Source organism: Cupressus sempervirens, chromosome 7 (assembly GCF_028749045.1).
Source record: "Cupressus sempervirens isolate cs-2001-9-10 chromosome 7, ASM2874904v1, whole genome shotgun sequence".
Lineage (NCBI taxonomy): Eukaryota > Viridiplantae > Streptophyta > Pinopsida > Cupressales > Cupressaceae > Cupressus > Cupressus sempervirens.
The window spans coordinates 430,090,430-430,095,807 of record NC_143124.1 but is presented as its reverse complement, the minus strand read 5'-3'; the positions used below and the strand labels follow the sequence as shown (position 1 = coordinate 430,095,807).

Here is a 5,378-nt window from a genome sequence, read left to right as displayed (position 1 = left end):
GCTCAAACATAGGTAGCTCTTGCACAAAGACTTGGAAGATAAGCTCTAAATTTTGTACTACCTTGGATCAATTGTTCTAACAAAGTAATCATTAAGAAAAAAAATCCAAAAACATTGGTTATGTTTCCAACAAAATGAATTCCACAAGTTAGATAAAAATGAGGTCACAAAGTCAAGTTCAAATAAACAATCTAGAAATCATAGATGTAGAAACATAGAAGAACCAAAATAGAATTCTACAATGTGACATTGAGGAAGCACTATAGCAAGAAGGTCTATCAAGAATTCCAACATTTACCTATAATTTTGGAGACTGGTTGTTTGGTTCATTACAAATTTTGTTGGGAAATCACTACATGTCAATAGAACTACGCAAAGGAACTATAGCCTATTTCCTTAACTACATTGAAAGAAAATAAATAAAGGTAGTTGATTCATATAACCATAAATTGGATGCACAATATTTATATTCAAGCTACATAAAGTCAATGACTGCGACACATATTTGTGTAGAATGCTAAAATCCGTGAAATCAACAACAACTAAAACTAAGCTTGGCATTTGGGGAGATGTCTTTTGTATTTGATGGCTATCAAAATGGTTAAATATAGAAATATGTGTCTGGATAGCATCAACTAGAAAAAAAAACTTAGACTATGATGAACAATGTGGAACAAAATCATACTCACTCCTTTTCTATGATGAAAATCCACTCCATGGACACTTTGAACCATTAGTAGAAAGTAGAAAACAACTTACACAAAGCTAGGATCAAATCAGTTGGTGCCAACTTAAAAAAAATCTGATATAATTCAGAAATGCAAAATAAACAAATCTTAAACAAGACAATCATAGAGCACAATAGTCAACTCAAAATATAAGAAAATAATGAACAAAGAAACAATGCAAAATAACGAACATCATTTGAACAAGTAAAAAAACACATAAGAAGCCATAACAATGAACAATTGTGTCTTAAAAGGAAAAGATCATTCATGCCAATTGATCTATTTCATAAAACCATAGAAGACACTCCAAAACTCACGTACAACATTTGTGAGATATTGCCCTTCAAAAAGACATGAAAATATTTACAAACAAACAAAAGGAAACCTATTACAAATCAGCCAAATCAGCTGAAAATATATCAACCAATTGCATTTTTCGAAGATGTAGTATTGCATTGAAAGAGTACAAGATTCCCCAATATGCTACAACCCATATTATTTGTAAAAAAAGGTCACTACAATATGTACAGAAGTTAACACAATTAGAAGAGCACCTAGTTTCATTGCACATTTCGTTTGTACAAATTCGAGAGTTAGGCTACAAAAGATCTCAAATCGGCCTAACTGGTTCATTAATCAATATTCTCATTGATACTAATGTTATAAAAAGCACTTTTCCAATATCCACTACTAATACAAAAACAATTGTTGTCTCTCTTAAACAATGCTTGGAATATAAAAGTGCATTCCAAAAGGGAATGGTATGGCCAAATATTATCATGCAAGCTCTACATCAATTGATAACAACCACCCTATATAGAATGCAACACGTACAACTCAATGACGAATGGAAACAAGCACTACAAACAAACAATCAATTTTTTAAAAAAATATGATCTTCCTAAAACTGAAATAGATTCAGAAAATGAGAAATACCAAGAACCTTTAGAGACTTTGGTACATAGATTTACCAAATCCATTAATATACACTACATGCAAGATAAAGTATTGGAAATTGCACCTTCACAAGCCCATTACCCTATTGGAATATTCAAAGATAAACATGCTGAAGAAATGAATTTCCTGACACTATTTTTCAGTGACCCATGTGATGAGGACATTGATAGAAAATTTGCATACTAAAAAATTGCATAGTGGGAATTGTTAAATTCTCAAAGATGTTTAGCATATCACACAACAAACCTTTTCTTCAAAACAATTAAGATGCTCATACAACAAGTTATGTCCACAATGTGGATAAGAATTCATAAAAGGACAACTTAAAAGGAGGAAGCTATTAACAAAATACATCAAACATAAACCATATCTAGAAAAACTACAAAAATCAAATATAGGGTATGTAGACTTCAAAAAAATAAGAATATCGCTGGATTATAGACAACAACAATACAATGTATGATGTATAGATATATTAATGAATCACATATTCAATGTACATGTGTTAAATATGTTGGAGTTTTTAGAAGGCAGTTGTGGAACATACAAAATGAAAATAAAGTAGGTCTAGTTTATGTAGTCCCAATGTGTAATCACAAGAACTATATATGTTTGTGGATTGTTTATGACAATATGAAGAAGGATATTTATTAAAAAATTCTTAATTGGTTTTATGACATGGTGATCAAGGGTATCGTTGAAGTACATAGAGATGGAAGACTACCTCAACAAGATAAGTGATATGTTTATTTCGAAAATTATATTATTTAATTTCTCATTTTTTAAAAATGATACAAGTCACTTATTTTGGCTCATAAATTAATATTTCGACTTTAACTATGTTAAAAGATAAAGTTAGATGGAAAAGATATGTATAACAACCTTTGTATCTAACTTCTAACTTTGGTACTTACAAATTTAGAAAGCTAGTTTGGATAAGTGACCTGGAAATAAAATGCTATCACGTTGTAATGGAGAGAGTTAGTGGGCTGCCTAGTTTGCAACACGAAGCTTTTGAACTTGTATATTTTCAAGAGGACGATAAAGAATGGATCATGTTATTGATAAAGAAAACTCAACCTCTGGTATATTGGTCTTAATGTGATGAGTTAATTTGTCTCTGCATATCTTGGATTACGCTCGGATAAAAAACGAGGCAAAAGGGATAATCCGACACGTGTAAACACCATCCCTTATAATGTCCTCGGAGAAATGTTCCCAATGTTTGAATGTCAAACATAAGGCAATTGTGGTCAACGGGAATGCCTACTCGTACCCTTTAAACTCTTCCTCTACGCCGCTGAACAAGACTAAAAATCGCTCACACGTGTCATCTTGCAATTCCATCTGAGAAAAACAAGTACCCTAGCAATACCATCCGAGAAAAACAAGTACCCTAGCATTTTGAATAGTATTCTCTCCGTAACCCATTTGAAAAAATTGCCTTTTCGATTCTCGCTGAAGCCGAGAATGAGGTTTATATATATGACCCTCTCCCTAGTTGCTTCTCAAATTTCATCTTTGGATTATCTAATTTCCATCCCCTGCCTGGCTAGTTGTTTTGATAAATCCGATATCTGCTCCCTACTGAGACAACGGAACTAATGAATCCAGACGAAGTAAACATTGATCAAAATCTTTGGGTTATTCAGATTAAGGAAAACGTCCAAAAGCATTTGGAGCAAGAAGAAGAGAAGGAAATGGTGGCATCCATTTTTGGTGTGCCCAAAGAGCTCTTCACAATGAAGCCAGCAGCATATGTTCCGCAGTGCGTTTCCATTGGACCGTATCGTCACTGGAGATCCCAACTGTGTGAAATAGAGAGATATAAAGTGGCTGCTGCGCGAAGATTTCAGAACATGCTAACCGGTGACTCCAACTTCGAATACGCAGTGGAAGAGGTTAAGAAGTACGACTCGCAAACCAGAAATTTCTCGACTACAAAGAAGCACTTGCATGGCTCATGGCTCTGGACGCGTCGTTCGTGCTCGACTGTTTGCAGTTCTACACGAAAGGGGTGGATCACTCTTCTTCGCTACATTCATCCCAGCTGAAACGGTTCGACCATAGTTTAGACCCAGCTCGCAGAAGTGCAACCCACAATGCAATTATGAGAGATCTGACGATGCTTGAGAATCAGATTCCTTTGTCCCTTTTACAGAAGCTGCTGGAAATCCAGCTGGGTTCTTAAGATAAGGCGGAAGAAAGGCTAAGTAATTTGGTGATGTTAGCCTGTGAAGAATGGTCGCCATTTATGTTGAAGACGCCGGATAGTTCGAGGCTGTGCATAAAAACGAAGGTTCACCTATTGGAGGTGCTCTACCACTCTATTGTCCCTTCAGCAGTCCTGGACGACACCTTCACTGAGAAGAATGATGACGGGAATCAGGTCCCGGAGACTGATTCAGCATACATAAAGCGTGCTGTGAAGGCTTTATGGAGGGTTCTCTCCTCGTTAACAATCAGTCTTATTCAACTTTGTCTCCGTTATCTCTGACCGTGCCTTTAAAGGAAGGGGTGCCCAGTTTGCGACACAGTTGGCGAAAAATCTCGCTTCTGCGTTTGAAACTGGTTCAATTAAGCTCAATGTTAAGAGAGAATATTCCTCTCCGGAAATTCCTCCTTCACGCGACGAGCTGGAAATTCCGTCCGTCTCCGAATTATGCTCGGCGGGAGTAAGATTCGTCCCAAGCGAGGGAGACCTTAGCACAGTTCGCTTCGAACCGAGCACTGCAACTCTTTATCTTCCCAGATTGAGGTTGGATTCCAACACAGAAGTTGTTCTGAGAAATCTGGCGGCCTTCGAAGCTTCGGCAGCGCCTGGTGATTTGGTCTTCAGTCGCTACACCGATTTCATGAACGGAATCATCGACACAGAAGAAGATGTTGGGCTGCTGAGGAGAAGAGGGATTATCTACAACCAGCTGGCAGACGACAGGAAAGTAGCAAGCCCGTGGAACGGAATGGGTAGATGTGTCAAATTGACTCGAGTTAAGTATCTGGACCAAGTTATAGTGGACATCAACAGGCATTATCACAACAGGTGGAGCGTGGCTGCGAAGAAATCTGCAAACAAGTACATCTTTAACTCGTGGCAGCTCCTCACTGTTATGGCCACCGGGATATTTCTGCTTATCACATGCTTCCAGACTTTTTGTTCTGTCTATGACTGTAAGCGACAGTCATATTATGCACGGCTAGGCTAAGGAAGAGTTTAATCCTTTAATTCCGGATGCTGACGGCCATTTCTTCTCTTTGATATTTCATTAATTCTTTTGCTAGCAATCATTGTATCGTGATTAGACATAATAAGTGTTGGTAAACATGTAAGTTTAACAAATCATGTAGATATGATTGACACTCGTCTTGGTATCTAAGAGTTATATAAACCTTACATGGTTGGATTCAGAAAAAGAAAAAAATTGTATAGATTATCTATACTCTTCTGAGCACAACTTTAGAATATGGTCAAATATTGTATAAATATCTTAATTAGTTTTAACCTACTTATAATTTAATACATATTTTTATCTAACACAGTGAACTACTAAAGAGCATCATTAAGAACCTAGTATATTATGTGGTAAGGATGAAATTTCCTCAATGACATTCAAGCTTTTGGATTAAAATGATAAAACCAATAAAGAGATAACTATAGAAAATATGATATTCTAATGCAAATTAAGACTTGTT

At 36.1% G+C, this 5,378-nt stretch overlaps 1 pseudogene; it reads left to right on the top strand.

The window, feature by feature from the left end:
• The first annotated feature begins 3,225 nt into the window (after positions 1-3,225).
• LOC149547380 (putative UPF0481 protein At3g02645) lies at positions 3,226-4,931 on the top strand (annotated as a pseudogene).
• Positions 4,932-5,378: the final 447 nt, after the last annotated feature.